Source organism: Eumetopias jubatus, unplaced genomic scaffold, assembly GCF_037043125.1.
Source record: "Eumetopias jubatus isolate StellerSeaLion01/CBP00866 unplaced genomic scaffold, mEumJub1_p1.0 scaffold_2, whole genome shotgun sequence".
In the NCBI taxonomy this organism is placed as follows: domain Eukaryota; kingdom Metazoa; phylum Chordata; class Mammalia; order Carnivora; family Otariidae; genus Eumetopias; species Eumetopias jubatus.
The window spans coordinates 151768060-151786397 of NW_028274808.1; positions in this window are offsets into that span (position 1 = coordinate 151768060).

Consider the following 18338-nt stretch of genomic DNA (forward strand, 5'->3'; position numbering starts at 1 on the left):
TTGAGACTAGAATTAGATTCCAAAATTCCTGGGAGTCAACTTCAAAATTAAGAGTTCACATTTTTAATGAAATTTGCCTTTTCAATCCAAAATAGTTGAGTGCTAACCTAACATTAGAACACTTAAGGTCACAGAATTAAAAGGAAAAACTTGGTCAATAAAGGCATCTTTAATGTCTATGGTGCCAAAACGACTTTTTTTTATTCTATTAACATTTTATTATTTATTTATTTATTTATTTATTTATTATTCTATTAACATTTTATTTATTTATATCTATTTCCATTTTTTTTTGTTTCTTTCACTATGACTTTTTTTTAGTTTTTATTGAAATTAGAGTTTGTTAACATACAGTGTAATATTAGTTTCAGGTGTACAGTTTAGTGACTCAGCATGTCTATGCAACACCTGGGGCTCATCACAAGTGAACTCCTTAATCCCTGTCATCTATTTAACCCATCCCCCATCCACCTCCCCTCAGATAAAAATCTGTTCTCTATACTTAAGAATCTGTTTCTTGGTTTTGCTTTATCTTTTCCCCCCCAAGGTCATCTGTTTTGTTTCTAAAATTCCACATATAAGTGAAATCGTATGGTATTTGTTTTTCTCTGACTGACAAATTTCACTTGGCATAATAAACTCTAGTTCCATCTAAGTTGATACAAATGCTAGATTTCATTCTTTTGATGGCTGATTAATATATTATTGTATATATATATATGTATATGTATAATAGATAAAGAAGATGTGGTATATATATTTATCTATTCATCAGGTCATGGACATTTAGGCTTTTTCCATAATTTGGCTATTGTTGATAATGCTGCTATAAACATTGGGTACATGTGCCCCTTCGAATCTGTATTTTTGTATTCTTTGGGTAAATATCTAGAAGTGTGATTGCTGGGTCATAGGGTAGTTCTATTTTTAACTTTTTGAGGAACCTCCATACTGTTTTCCAGGGTGGCTGCACCAGTTTGTATTCCTCCCAACAATGTAAGAATGTTCCCCTTTCTCTGCATCCTTGCCAACATCTGTTGTCTCTTGTGTTGTTAATTTTAGCCATTTTGACTGGTGTGAGGTGATGTCTCATTGTATTTTTGATTTGTATTTCCCTGATGTTGAGCATCTTTTCATGTACGTATTGGCCATCTGGATGTCTTCCCGGAAAATTGTCTATTCATGTCTTTTGCCTATTTCTTAACTGGATTATTTGGGTTTTTTAGGGGCTGTTGAGTTTGATAAGTTCTTTATATATTTTGGATACTAACTCCTTATCAGATATGTCATTTGCAAATATCTTTTCCCATTCCATAGGTTGCCTTTTAGTTTTGATGATTGTTTCCTTCACTGTACAGAAGTTTGTGTGTGTGTATGTGTGTGTGTGTGTGTGTGTGTGTGTGTGTGTGTGTGTGTGTGTTTTATCTTGATGAATCCTAATGGCTTATTTTTTTGTTTTTGTTCCCTTGCCTTAGGAGACATAACTAGAAAGAAGTTGCTATGGCTGATGTCAAAGAGGTCACTGCTGTGTTCTCCTATAGGATTTTAATGGTTTCCTGTCTCACATTTGGCTATTTCATCCATTTTGAATTTATTTTTGTGCATGGTATAAGAGAGTGGTCCAGTTCCTCTCATTTGCATGTTTATGTCCAGTTTTCCCAGCACCATTTGCTGAAGAGACTATTTTTTTCCCACTGGATGTTCTTTCCTTCTTTGTCGAAGATTAATTGACCAGGTAGTTGTGGGTTCAGTTTTTGGGTTTTCTATTCTGTTCTGTTGATCTATGTGTCTATTATTGGGTCAGTACCACACTATCTTGATCACTACAGTTTTGTAATGTAACTTGAAGTCCGGAATTGTGATGTCTCCAACTTTGCTTTTCTTTTCCAAGGTTGCTTTGGCTATTTGGGGTCTTTTGTGGTTCCATACAAATTTTAGGATTGTTTGTTCTAGCTCTGTGAAAAATGATGTTAGTATTTTGTTTGATAAGGATTGCGTTGAATGTGTAGATTGCTTTAGGTAATATAGATATTTTAACAATATTTGTTCTTCCAATCCATGAGGATGGAATGTTTTTCCATTTCTTTTTGTTATCTTCAATTTCTTTCATTAGCATTTTACAGTTTTCTGAGTATAGATCTTTTACCACTTTGGTTAGGAATATGGTTGTGTGGTTCATTAGCATGAACTCTCATGACAAAAAGAGCTTTGTCTTTGAGACATCCCAAACAGCTAAAACAGTGCATGCCATTTTAACCAGCTTGCAGCTGAGAGCTACTCATCTAAAAATTTTAAAAGTGGAAAATAAAATTAAATACTAATAAAAATTTAATCTACATGCTGATATTTTATTACGTTCTAATTCATTTACTTTGCCTCTTCATATTTAAGTATTTAGAGAAAGGCTATTTGGACCAAAGACTAAAGAAAATTATATAGGCTACATCTGGTTTACTTCAACTTATTTTCATAAGATTACTTTCCAAATCCCTATAGTTAAGGGGAAGTGAAAACACATACACACACACTGACATAGAAATCTATTAATGCATCACAGGAAGAGGAGAGGGAAAAATAAACATGGAGGGTTACATAAAATTAAGGTTTTTCTTTTCTGCAGTCCTGGTTAGATAAATTAGTTTCACTGTATTAATTAAATAACATTATAAAATCTTATCAAACATAGTTCTAATGTTTTTAATAAAGAAAGACAGTGAGCTTGACAACTGCTGCTCCAAAGTCTAATGACTTCATTTAAAATGGGAGAGAGACAGACCAGCAGCATGACATGATGACTACTGTGACATCAGATGTCATAAAAAACCTTGAAAAACACTAATAATGTGAAAATAGTCATTACCTTCTTCCTTCTTTTTTTTTCCTTGGATCATGTGCCTCAGCTCTCTCTATAGCAGGGAGCTTTTAGCTGAATGTTAGTTGGTGTCTCCTCAACCTGTTCCTACATTGAGAAGTCTTCTGTACACAAAGGAGACAATACTGAGTCTAGTCTGTTTATGGGATGGTCTGCAATGGATAAAAGCAGTAACCTTGGAAAATAGCAGATGGCATGGGCAGGCATTGTTCCAGCTCATAATTATGATCTGGTAGACCTAAAGGACCACTTGTGTGCACCTTAGAGCTGGAACTAAATGGATCTATATTTTTCTCTATTATTCACTTCTTTCCCATTGATGTGGTTGCTGATATGGTCATAAGAGAAAAACAGAGAGGTGTATGTGTGTATGTATTTTCAACCTAATGGAATAAATAGCAACCAGAGTAAAAGCGATAGAATTTAGTCATTTATAAGTAACAATGGTTCACTCTGTGCCTATAGATTTTGAACTTGCTGTGTCTGATGATATTCCTTCCAATTCAGACACAGGCTGCATTTGTGTTTGTTGACCACCAGCTATGTGGTTAACTTATGAAACAGAAAGCTGTAATATTCATCATTTTCATAATTTTCCACATATGAAGGTTGATAACAAGGAGCTCATAGGAAGCCTATGATAGGACCCAGTGTAAGCAATGGAATCTTTATTCAGAGAGCAGCACAGGCTGCTGCTGACAGTCTGTAAATAGGTGTGAAGGTAAATGGGAAGGACAGCATTGCACTTGTCCTGGATTCTACACTTGGGGCCATATCATCCCATGAATTCCACAGCATAAAGGTGACATACACGGCAGTTTTAGGTGTTGTAAATATATGAGGTAACCTAGCTTTCCCTTAATTTTCTAAACAACAAAGAGACTACAAGGGAGAAAATGACAGATATTACAAGGGAGGATTAGTTAGGAGGCATTTTCTTCCCATCATTACCTTATTGGAATCCTGTTTTTATCCTAATAATATTAATGAGGTAGATTATTATAGAATCTGTCCCTGGGCGCCTGGGTGGCTCAGTTGGTTAAGTGACTCAGTTGGTTAAGAGAAGCAGGGAGTCTGCTTCTCCCTCTGACCCTTCCCCCTCTCATGTGTTCTCTCTCTCTCTCTCTCTCTCATTCTCCCTCTCTCAAATAAATAAATAAATAAAATCTTTAAAAAAAAAAGAATCTGTCCCTAATTATTTCATGCCTCCCTGTACCCACCGTAGTTCTCTGTATCCCCTCTCACAGTGAATCTAAGCTTGGACAATGGAATAATAGTATATGTGGTTCAAGTGAAGACTTGAATGAGTTTTGCATATTGAGGCTTTCCCTCTCCTTCTGCACTTAGGGACACTGTAACTATCAACATGTGAAGAAGCCTTGGTAGTATGCTGGTGGATGAGAGACTGTATAAAGAAATCCCAAGTCATCCTGGTTATATTAGACAAGGCCATGGCAAAACAGCCAAGTCCAGTAAACCCACTAGCTGACTGGAAAGCATGAGTGGGTCCAGTCAGATCAGAATTGCCCCTGATAATGAGATGGCAATGATTAAATAAAGTACTACAAATATTTTATTTATAAATGATAAAATCTATATAAATGTATAAATATTTAAGTACACAAATTTATAGATGATAAATGTGCTAAATCATTGAATTTTGTAGTGGTTCCCTATGTGGCATTAAAAAACTGATATATTTCTCAAAAAGAAGTAAAACCCATACACACCAAAGTGTTCATCTCAGGATCACTTTGATCAAAACTGAAAAGTGTTTTAGAAGCTCTCTAATGCAAGGCTTCTCAAACTTTTTTGATTCTGATTCATTATGTATGAGGTGAGACCTAAAAATACACCTTTCTAACATACTCCCAGATGCTGTCTATAACAAAATTCTAGAATACTAGAATTTTAGCATTATGGAAACTGAGAATGAGGGATTCTGCCAAATTTTGACCAATAGTTTCCTGAATACCTTAAAGTGTTTGTGTACTGTTGTTACTGTTGTTTTCATTCTTTTATAAATAATAATCAATGTAATAGAAAGAAATTATATAAAAATATTGTGAGTCTTAACAGTTAACAGTTAACGTGAATCTGATATTTAAATTGCTGAAGCCTGACAAAAATGGAAAACTTAATTGCAACTTTTTTGCATAAAACATTAAGATGAATGATCTGGTTAAATGAGTTAGTCATTTTTTTAAGATTTTATTTATTTATTTGACAGATAGAGACACAGTGAGAGAGGGAACAGAAGCAGGGGGAGTGGGAGAGGGAGAAGCAGGCTTCCCGCTGAGCAGGGAGCCCAATGTGGGGCTCAATCCCAGGACCCTGGGATCATGACCCGAGCTGAAGGCAGATGCTTAATGACTAAGCCACCCACATGCCCCTAAATGAGTTAGTCATTAAAATTACCAGAAGCAAATATTATTAATTTAAATAATTAACTTAGAATTAAAGGTGCCAATGATTTCAATCTATATGTGCAAAATAAAATAAAGCATTAATATGTTAAATGATTTTTCCAGGTTTTACATTCTCATTTTTATTGTTCACATGTGATTTGTTATAAAGCAATATTTACACATATTTATATCACAAAATAGAGGCTTGAAAAATGAGATGAGATTTACTTATTAAAATAAAATGCATACAACAGTCTCTAATAGTAGTTTCTACAGAGCTGAAGCAATAATGTGAAATGGAAGGTCCAGTTGAATTATTCTCAGAGAACAGAGAACAGAATGGAAGAAAGAAAAGATAGATACAGAATTTCTCCAATCCTTTCTAATTGGAGCATCAAGGAGGACATAAAGGGAAAAGATGAAGAAAAACATGACGGAAAAAAAAAAGCCTGGCTATTTCAAAAATGAAGACATGAGTAGTCATCAGATAAAAAGATATGAGTATAGTTTTACCAAAGAGGCAAAGAATCTGTACTCAGAAAACTATAAAATACTCATGGAAGAAATTGAGGAAGACACAAAGAAATGGAAAAATGTTCCATGTTCATGGATTGGAAGAATAAATATTGTTAAAATGTCTATGCTACCTAGAGCAATCTACACATTTAATGCAATCCCTATCAAAATACCATCAGCTTTATTCAAAGGAATGTAACAAATAATCCTAAAATTTATATCAAACCAGAAAAGACCCCAAATAGCCAGAGGAATGTTGAAAAAGAAAAACAAAGGTGGTGGCATCACAATCATGGACCTCAAGCTCTATTACAAAGCTGTAATCATCAAGACAGTATGGTACTGGCACAAAAACAGACACATAAATCAATGGAACAGAATAGCGAGCCAGAAATGGACCCTCAAAGCTATGGTTAACTAATTGTCAATAAATCAGGAAAGAATGTCCAATGGAAAAAAGTCTCTTCAACAAATGACGTTAGGAAAATTGGACAGCCACATGCAGAAGAATGAAACTGGATTATTTTCTTATACCATATACAAAAATAGACTCAAAATGGATGAAATACCTAAATATGAGGCAGGAATCCATCAAAATCCTTGAGGAGAACACAGGCAGCAACCTCTTCAACCTCAGTCACAGCAGCTTCTTCCTAGAAACACCAAAGGCAAGGGAAGTAAGGGCAAAAATGAACTATTGGGACTTCATCAAGATAGAAAGCTTTTGCACAGCAAAGGAAACAGTCAACAAAACCAAAAGACAACCAAGAGAATGGGAGAAGATATTTACAAATGACACATCAGATAAAGTGCTAGTATCCAAAATCTATAAAGAACTTATCAAACTCAACACCCAAAGAATAATCCCATAAGAAATGGGCAGAAGACATGAACAGACAATTTTCCAAAGAAGACATCCAAATGGCCAACAGACACACAAAATTGCTTAACATCACTCAGCATCAGGGAAACACAAATCAAAGCCACAATGAGATACCATCTCACACCAATCAGAATGGCTAAAATTAACAAGTCAGAAAATGACAGATGTTGACGAGGTGGCAGAGAAAGGGGAACCCTCCCACACTGTTGGTGGGAATGCAAGCTGGTGCAGCCACTCTGGAAAACAGTATGGAGGTTCTCCAAAAAGTTGAAAATAGAGCTGCCCTATGACCCAGCAATTGCACTACTGGGTATTTTCCCCAAAGATACAAATGTAGTTATCTGAAGGGGCACCTGCACCCCAATGTTTATAGCATCAATGTCCACCATAGCCAAACTATGGAAAGAGCCAAGATGTCCATCAACAGATGAATGGATAAAGATGTGGTGTGTGTGTGTGTGTGTGTGTGTATATATATATATATATATATATATATATATATAATGGAATATTATGCAGCCATCAAAAACCCCAAAATCTTGCCATTTGCAATGACTTGGATGGAACTAGAGGATATTATGCTAAGCAAGGTAAGTCAATCAGAGAAAGACAATTATCATATGATCTCACTGATATGTGGAATTTGAGAAACAAGGCAGAGGACCATAAGGGAAGAGAGAAAAAATGAAACAGGATGAAACCAGAGAGGGAGACAAATCATAAGAGACTCTTAATATCAGGAAACAAACTGAAGATTGCTGGAGTGGAGGGGGTTGGTTGCATGGGTGGCTGGGTGATGGACATTGGGGAGGGTATATGCTATGGTGAGCACTGTGAATTGTGTAAGACTGATGATTAACAGACCTGTACCCCTGAAACAAATAATACATTTTATATTAATAAAAATAAATATATGAAATTTAAAAAATTGATTAAATTTAAAAAAGAGATGAGAAATGCAGATCATGATTTAAAAGTGGGGAGGTAATATACAAATAATATAACTTACACATCTGAATATCTGAATCTGTTAGTGGAACTTCAGTTTAAGGCAGAAATGACTGTCATACATCAGGAAATAAGACAATTGCCTAAAAGGAAGAATTAGATTGACATCCCTCTTCTATTCAGTAATACTGTAAGCAAGATATAGTGCTTTTTTTGTCCTTCAAATTTGTGATAGAATAATACTTTATGACCTGTACTCCTACAGTTAGACTTAATTACAGCCATGTTGAGCTTATCATCTCGTCATGTGACCACACCCTTGGTTTCTTTTTAGGTACATTTCCTCCAGCTGAAGGAAATTAATGATAGTCACCCAATTCTTTCTTAACTTCTAACAAACCCATGATTTATCATTGGCCTGAACCTGGCCCTTAATGACTACATCTCTGGATTGTTGAGAAAACATTTCATTTTCCAAATTCACCTGACCTAGAATTTCTTTGTGTGTGTGTGTGTGTGTGTGTGTGTGTGTGTGTGTGTGTGTGTAAATTCTCTTGTAATCTAACCAGTTCTTTTGTGAGCTCCTCTTTTTTCTAGGAACAACAAATTTGAACAATCAGCATTCTGTTTTGAAGCCGTTTTACCCAACCCATAGATCATTTAAGTGTATTTTCTATTTCCCATGATATTGCAAGATACAGTTGAGCTGTTTCCTCACTACCTATACAGTGAGTCACCCTCTTATATCAGTCTCCTCATCACCCATACCTGGTCTCAAAATCAGTGATCACAATTACACAATTACACAATTACACAATTCACAGCGCTCACCATAGCACATACCCTCCCCAATGTCCATCACCTAGCCACCCATGCAACCAACCCCCTCCACTCCAGCAATCTTCAGTTTGTTTCCTGATATTAAGAGTCTCTTATGATTTGTCTCCCTCTCTGGTTTCGTCTTGTTTCATTTTTTCCTCTCTTCCCTTATGGTCCTCTGCCTTGTTTCTCAAATTCCACATATCAGTGAGATCATATGATAATTGTCTTTCTCTGATCTCAGGTTAGCCACCTTCCCATTTCACCTTCTCTTGTTAATCAGGTTATGCATGGCTATTCCCAGCTTCAGATAAACAGAAGTGAAAACAACTATAAACCTAATCCAAGTGATCATTCTTGGTCAGCCTTTAAGTTGAATTATCCCTTTTTATTTTGGCTCAGCTCAGTACCCAAATAAATTTGGAATAATATGGCTAAACAATATAAAACCATTGCAGTAATTTATACTAGAAACATATTGAAAAATACCACAGTTGTTTTATATTATTTAGAGCTCTTAAAATGGAAAGGTCTATTATGAATCTGAAAATAAAGACATATTATGCATAATTTTCAAATTATTTGAAAATAAAACTTTCTCCTTCTTACTAGCTCACTCTCTGCCTCCCTCCCTCTCTTCCTTTTTAAGTCCCTCTCTCATTCATTCTTTTAAAGCATTTTTAGAGAGCAGAGTTCCACAAAACACATTTTTTAAAAGCACTGTATTAAATCAAAATAGAAGCATGATGCAATTACTCTCTTAAAAATTGTTTTTCTAATCTACTTTTTTCAAAACATATGATAGTGTTGCTTATTAGCTGAGGTTTGATTATTTTTCCATTATTTAAAAATTAGAATATTGCATAGAGTTAATGAAATACAAATATTCACTTGTCTTCCAGAATAAATATGCCTCTTAAATGAAAAGCTTAAAAATTATAAAATGATATCAACTAAAACTGTAATTGCTCCTCATGTGATTTTTTTTAATGTAGGTATTTTTGAAGAAGAAATAATGTCGGTTATAGGTGTTCAAATCAAGATTTAACAGTTACTTGGGCAACTACAGAAAGAAAAATGTTGTGTTCTACTTTAAATAATCCATTTGATTATATATCTATATAATCTGATTATCTATCTACATATATTATCTTTCTTTGGATTATTTAAAGTAGAACACAAACTATTTTTTGCCATAGTTGCCCATATGTATAATGTAGATTGTGTGTATAAAATTTGTGATAGTTGTTCACACAACAAAAATTATAATTGACGTATTAATAGACAAGGGAAGAGATATATTTTCCTATTTTATTTAGACTAAAATCTTCAGATTATTTAAGACAAGAGATATAAGTTTCTTAGCTAAGTACTCTGTATTTTTTTTTTAAGATTTTTATTTACTTATTAGAGAGAAAGAGAGAGCGAGAGAGGGAACACAAGCAGGGGGAGTGGGAGAGGGAGAAACAGGTTTCCAGTGGAGCAGGGAGGCCAATGCAGGGCTTGATCCCAGGACCCTGGGACACCTGAGCTGAAGGCAGATGCTTAATGACTGAGCCACTCAGGCGCCCCAGTACTCTATTTCTGAAGGATTGTTGAACCTCAACTATTCCCTGAAAATGAGTGGCTTGATATAACTTAGAGTATGTGTAATTTAGAAATTCTGTATTATTAATTATTGCATTTTTATATATTTAAATGTCAGATTATAAGCATAAAGATATTTTTCAAATTTGTTTTCAGGGGTACTAAATGGGAAAAAAATAAGATTGAGCCTACAAAAAGAAACCAAGTTTAAGCACTTAACAAATAATTTAAAAGGGGATAGATTTGCTGTATAAAATTACACTAATATTCTGATAAGGACCATAATGAATTCTCTGCTGAATAGGTGCTTAGTGCTTTTAATGAGAGCCCATAGAAAATGACCTGGTACTCTAGAGTAATTAAGTCATTGTCCCTTTATTGCTGAATAAAGCATGAAGTTCTGTTTTTTCTTTGTTTTTGTTTTTGTTTTTTTGTAGAGTCTCCAGTTCTTTTAAACCAAGGTCTCCTTTCAGAAAGGTAATGTTAGGTAAAGCATATACCTTAATAAAATGATGGTGCCGTTTTATTTTCATTTTCTCCTTTTTACATGGTATTCTTTAAGAATCCATTCATATTTTAAAATGTCATTTCAATATTTTAACCAACTGATGAAGTTTAAGCAGCTAGGAAAACATGAACAGATGTCTGCATGTCTCACTTGACTTCAAGAGTATTCTAAATAATTTCTTCCACCTACATTTCTTTTGATCCTCTAGTTTCGCCTGAGACAAAAGATAAAATGAAAAAAGAAAAAGGGTTTGCATTGAATTAAAATATGCCGAGGACAGAATTTTTATCATTCCTCATTTCCATTTGTATCTCATGTATTTCTGCACAATTTTGGTATCTTTTAACCAGAATTTCCTGGTGTTTTTCTATCAAAAATATTATTCATGAAACATCAACTTTCATTGAACTTTCAGTTTTATGGCCTTTTCTATCCAGATGGTTTGCTTATAGAAATTCTAATATCTATTTGTTATCTCTGAATTTCACTGTTTTATAAAATCAAAACTTAAGGTTTTGATTTATGGTTACAACTATACTTCCTAAGAGTGGTTTTATTCTCCACCTTTCTGTCAGAATAAAAAAAAAATCATGTAATAACAATATCAGTTGAAAAATAAAGGAAAACTGAGCAAATAAGAGTAGAAATAATTTCAATAATAAAGAAGCCAGTTATCAGGAGGAAAGTTTGATGGAGAAGTAATGCCCTGAAAAAGTTATTCAGAGACATGATTCAAAGTGAAAATGAATTTTTCTTTTCAATCGTGAAAATAAATATCACTGAATTAACAAGTTGAGGGGCGCTTGGGGGCTCAGCTAGTTAAATGGCTGCCTTCAGCTCAGGTCATGATCTCAGGGTCTTGGGATCGAGTCCCATATTGGGCTCCCTGCTCAGTGGGGAGTCTGCTTCTCCCTCTCCCTCGGCTGTTCTCTCCTGCTGCTCTCTCGCTTGTGCTCTCTCTCAAATAAATGAATAAAACCTTTAAAAAATTAACAAGTTGAAACAAATTAAGATTCATATAATGTTAGCAAATAGGCTTTGAAATGGGCACTCATACTCTGCAGTAGATCAGGTCACTTGAAATCAGGTCACAATTTTAGAATTCAAACTTGCAGAATGAATATTAAAAGGTTCTTGTCCTGGCATCATTCTTAAGGGAAAATATGACTACAGAAATAAACAAAAACAGTAATATTCAAACTAAAACAAAACAAAATCTGAATACAGACATTCCTCTAACTTAGGATGAGGTTACATCTGATAAATCCATTGTAAGTTGAAAATATTGTATGTAAAACCATACATTTAAAACACCTAAAATGGGGGTGCCTGGGCGGCTCAGTCCTTAAGCATCTATCTTCAGCTCAGGTCATGATCCCAGGATCCTGGGATTGAGCCCCACATCGGGTTCCCTGCTTGGTGGGAAGCCTGCTTCTCCCTCTCCCACTCCCCCTGCTTGTGTTCCTGCTCTCCCTATTTCTCTCTCTCTCTCTCTCTGTCAAATAAATAAATAAAATCTTAAAAAAAAAAAACACCTAAAATGCTAAACATCATAGTTTAACCTTGCCTACCTTAAACTTGCACAGAACACTTACATTAGCCTACAGTTGGGCGAAATCATCGAATACAACACCTATTTTCTAAGAAGGCATTGATTGAATATCTCAGGTAATTTAGTGAATACTGCACTAATGTGAAAACCAGAATGGCAGTATGGGTATAGACTGGTTGCAAGTGTGTTGGCTGTTTGCCTTGGTGATCAAGTGGCGACTGGGAGATTTGGTTCCCCTCACCTCTGCTGCCCAGAATCACGGGAGGATCCTTCTACATATCACTAGCCCAGGAAGAGACGGAAATTCAAAATTCAAAGTATGCTTTTTACTGAATGTATATCTCTTGTTGCAATTATATAGTCGAACCACCCTAAGTTGGGGACTATTTGTATAGTAAAATTCATATGCATACATGTAAATATGTATCTATCATCTATCTATCAAGAGAATGTTGTAAAAGATTATGCCAAAATGTTACCAGAGTCTTAACTCTGGATGATGGGATTATGAATGGCTATTATTTTGCCTTATATTCATTTGGATTTCCTAATTTTCTAGATTACTGCTAATTATTACATAAATATTGTAATCCTCAGGTTACATGTTATGTTTTATTGTAAAAAGTTTCAAATTAGGAAAAAAATACAGGTTAAAATCGATTCTAATTCCCTGAATAACCACGTATAAAACTGTTAGCAGTAACTAATTATATGCTAAACACACACACATTATATCTATATCATTTGTATATCTATATTATATGTATCTATATCTATCTGCACACACACGTACATGCACACAGACACGCGCGCACACACACGCACACAAGCTTGCACACACATACACGCGCACACACACACGCACACAAGCTTGCACACACACGCACACACATACACGCACACGCACACACACACACGAATGTACTTTTCAATTAACAATGTCTTGGAAACTTTCGTTTACCGGTACATTTTTCTCTGCTTTGTTCTTTATGAAATTTCATATTATTTTATAGACTATGTACACTATACTATACAGATGCAATTCCCTATTACTTGTAAATCTCTTAGGCTATTTTCAAAGATTTAGCTGTTACAAACAATGCTCTACTCCTTTATTTGCACGTGGCTATCTCTGTATACTCCAATTATTTCTGGAGAATATCAATCTAGAAATAAATTCGCTTTATCAAATTTTATGTATATTCTACATCTCAATACATAGTGCCATTCTTTTGTCCTTCCTTTTTGGTTTTTCATATTTTTTATATTCTTGATGTAATTATTTGTCAAATATGCTGCTGACATTTTCCAACTCTTTGGAAATAGCCTTTTACCCTTCTTGATTATCATCCTAATATTGAAGTAAAAAAAGTATTAATAGTAATAAATAAGGGTTAAATAGTGTGGCCTTGGGGCTCCTGGGTGGCTCAGTCCTTAAGCATCTGCCTTCGGCTCAGGTGATCCCAGGGTTCTGGGATCGAGCCCCGCATCGGCTCCCTGCTCGGCGGGAAGCCTGCTTCTTCCTCGCCCACTCCCCGTGCTTGTGTTCCCTCTTTCGCTGTGTCTCTCGCTGTCAAATAAATAAATAAAATCTGGGAAAAAAAAAACATAGTGTGGCCTCATTATGTAGGCCCTAGTGAGAAATAGAAAAAAATATATGAAATTTATATTTTGAAACCAGTGATGTCAGTGGAAAATGAAAGTTAATTAGAGAATGGAACTGCTAAAAGTTTTAAGAGTTAGGTAAAATAATATAAATTGCTATCAGAGCAATAGAGTCTACAAGCAAATTGCAAAGTAATTGATTTAAAAATAGCCTAAATGGCAAAGGGGCTGTAATAATCTAAGCACAAGCACATTTCAAATACATCATGACTTTAAAACAGGTGCACAGGATGTGATGACCTTAGAGCTCTCCTAAGGGGAAGGCAAGTTCCAGGTTGCTTTGGGCAACTATCTAGTATGAGGATGTGGTGTATGGTGTTGCTGAAACATCCCTGGAAAAAACTGCTTCTCCCATATAGCTCTAGAGTAATCTAACTTTTAAAAAAATAACCTCAGATCACTCTGATGCATGAGGCAAGTAAAAAAATGTTTGAATAATAACTAAGACATATCATAGTTAGAATGATTTTTCCATGATCAGCACCCCTTTGAGATAGCTTAAAAAGCTGTCCTGAGGGGCGCCTGGGTGGCTCAGTCAATTAAGCCTCTGACTTAATTTCTGCTCAGGTCATGATCTCAGTGTTATGAGACTGAGCCCCTTGTCTGACTCTGCGCTTAGTGGGGAGTGTGCTTGAGATTCTCTTCCTCTGTCTCTCCTTCTGCCCCTCCCTGCTCGCACAGGTGCTCTTTCTCTAAAATATATAAATAAATCTTTTAAAAAAAAGAGATGTCCTGAAACATCCATGTTTCCTGATGAGCGTTCCTTGAGCAACATCCTCATAAACAAACCCTTGTCTTTTCAGATGGATCCAATCATATGTACAGGAAATGCTGGAAGACCTATGAAGCGTTTTAATTCTGTGCCACTCCAGAGTTTCTGCCTCAAAAAAGGAACATAGCATATGAGAAACAAACAAAAGCACAATATTTTAGAGTCGAATAGTCTGGCTCTTTAGCTCTTCAGTTGTGGACATCACAAACATTAATTTTGTTCTTATTTTTTTCTTTAAGCCCAATTTTCTTTATTTTTGATAGAGAGATAGCAGCTACAAAATCATAAAATTGCTTTTGGAATTAAATGAGATGATCACTTAGTAACATAGTTTCTGAGTATCAGGAACTAGAAAAAGAAGAAGGGGGAAATGGAGGGGGAGCAGGAGGAGGAGAAACAATGAATACTTTGCCTCTGACCTGGAGAGGCTCACATTGTACATTTCATGTTTATAACTCAGTGCTGGCATTCGAAGCACACTGGTTTTATGAGGTTACTTTTACTCCTCCTCAGTCCTTATAACAAAGGCCATTATAACAGATGAGTAATAATTTCTCTTCCCCTTGTGTTTTTTTTTTTTCTTTCCCCTCTCACCAATTTCAAGACTTTTTTTTCTATTCTATTTTTCTTCTCTTTCCTTTCCTTCCAACTTCTTCCCATTGCAGTGGGAAAATATAAATGACCTTCAGCATAACTAATAACATGGGTTAGGATGTTAACAAGTTAGAGAAGTAACAAGAAGCAACACTAAGTCTAAATAGGTAACAAGAATATAAATGTAGAAATAATTCATTTTGAACTCCACTGATTAACCCCAACCCATTTCTTTCTTATTATGTATGAATTTGATTGAATCACTTTTATGAAACTATTGATTTTAAAATCTGTTCATTAGATTTTATTTGGCTGAATTATAAAACTATTAATTTTGCTTTAGCTGTGCCAGAATTAACAAGAATAAAATATCTGACAGGTGAAAAAGCTTAAATCTATACCAGCCGACTTATAAATGTCTCATGTTACTTTGTGGCAGGTTCTGAAATATTCACACCTCAAATAAAAACATGATGTGCTAAAATACTTGTGTGTGATTGAATTTTAATACATCCAAAATAAGACACCATTCTCCTTAAACACAAAATTATAGAATTCTTCATACAGATTGACCCTGTTTTTACAGGAAAAGGAAAAGAAAGAATTATCTTTGTTAGGAACACCTGCAAATAAAATAAACAAGAATACTATAAAAATACTAAATAATTCTTAAAGAACAAAGAGAATTTTTAAGAAAAAAAAATGTCCATGTAGTTTACTTTATAAAATAATTGTATTTCTGTGAATATGGCTACTAGTATAATAGACATTTTTTGCATTTTTAAAAGATTTTATTTATTTATTAGAGAAAGAACAAAAGTGAAAGAGATCACAGAGCGAGAGGGAGAAGCAGACTCACCGCTGAACAGACAGCCCGATACAGGGCTCAATCCCATGACTCTGAGATCACGACCCAAGCTGAAGGCAGACACTTAACCGACTGAGCCACCCAAGCACCCCACATTATTGCATTCTTATTAAATAGTGTATGTTACTTTAAAAAAATAGTGTATGTTCTTATAAATATCAAGGGATAGAAATCTGAATAACCACATTACCTCAAATTCCAGAAACTTATAACTTAGCTGGGGATATAAGAGCATGTATAATACACAAGGCATATCATACATTTCTAAAGAAATATCCAGTAGACCATATAATAGCAATTCATAGTAATTATTCATTCTTTGTTAAACTAAAAGTAATAAATAAGATCAATAAATAAGACATAGAGGGGCACCTGGGTGGCTTAGTCGGTTAAGCATCATCCTTCATCTCGGGTCGTGATCTCAGGGTCCTGGGATCGAGTCCGACACTCGGCTATCTGCTCAGCAAGGAGTCTGCTTCTCCCTCTCACTCTCCCTCTGTGCTCTCTCTCTTTTTCTCAAATAAATAAATAAAATCTCTAAAATAAAATCATTTAAAAAATAAATAATAAATAAGACATAGAAAAATAATTAAAGGAACAATATACACAATAACTAAAGAAAATGAACTGTTTATACTATACAACTCGCTATGTATTTGTATGTATCTGGGTTTTCTTATTAAAAGGTACTTCAGGGTACCTGGAAATCATGTGGCTCAGGAACTCATTTGTAAATAAACATAGAATAAAAATATATCAAATTTTGAATTGTCTAAATTTCAGTGGAACCTAGATCCCTTAGTGAGACAGAATTTTGGATTTGCCATCTTACATCTGATTTGTTGATCTAACTCAATCACTATGTAGCATTAACTTGATGATTTCATAACAATGAAAATCTTCTAAGTATTTTTATTTATAATTTAGTGGTGCAATATTATTTCTGACTCAATAACCCAGTAAAGTAAAAAAAAGAAATTACCCAGTAAAATATTTTTTTTTTACTGATTTACTCCATTTTAAATTAATTTCCTCATATACACATTCTCTTCTCTCTCTCTTCCTCTCTCTACCTCCCCCTCTCCTCCCCACCTCAAAATTAGAGCATCTTTGGAAAATTCTTTGTGTGATGAGTACTGGGTGTTATACACAACTAATGAATTGTTGAACATCAAAAACTGATGATGTACTATATGTTGGCTAACTGAACATAATAAAAATAAGTAAATAATAATAATAAATAAAAATAAAAAAACTTGTTTTTCTTGCAAAAAAACGATGGGGTGACAATATATTTTATAAAGTTACAGGTGAAATTGGGAGATTTGGAAATGAAAGTGGGACACTGCTAATCAATTACTTTTGGATGGTAGGCCTAAACTGAGATTGCCCTAGACAAATTGGCATATGGTAATTTTAGTTAAAGATAAACACAACCTAGAAACATGACTATCACCAAATAGTTTACATAGACATGACAATGAGATTTGAATCTTGAGGAAAACTGTCAATGAGAACAAATGAAAAAAATCGTAAAGATATCAATTTTGATGATAGTATCCATCCAAATGGTGCAATTGTATCAAAAGCATAACGTGTCTTAATCTTTGGAACTTTAATATCCTTAAATGTAATTTCTATTAGTATCCTACTGTTAAATAGTCATATTTTAAGCATTTTTATAGAAAAAAATTAAGTTCTATATACTATAGCATAATTCCTTCAGGGTCTGAAATAAATGTTAAGGATTGTAAATGTGACTCTCATTCTAGGTAAGAGCAAAATGTTCAGTTCTTTCTAACAATTTTCAATTTCTACAAATGCTACATTTACTGCACTAGCAATACAAGTAAATGAAAATGAAAATGGATAAAAATAAACTATGGAAATAGAGAAGATACAAATGCCTGAAAGATTTCCTTAGGATGTTCTGTGTTAACTATAGTATACCAGAAACTATGAATTCCTGAAAAATATTCATAACCAAATCCAAGTTCTATGTTGAGTATTCTAAACATAATTCATTTACCCAACCTGACCATGGCTTTCCAGGCCTTATTTTTATGCTCCCCAATTACTTGTCATGTGTTCATTTGCAAATCAGAATCATTGTTAAAGGTGCAATGATATTTATATTCATATCAACATTCTCCTTTATTTGGCATATTCTACTTTGTGTTCTTTAAAGTTTATTTAACATTTAAATAAGTGTTTTAACATCAACCACCTTCTTTTCAACCTCTTTTCTTCACTGATATTTCCTTAAGAACTAAACCTTAGATACCATAGTATTATGCAACTTTGATCACTATTTTTAATACTTCATTCAAAATTTGATTATGCACC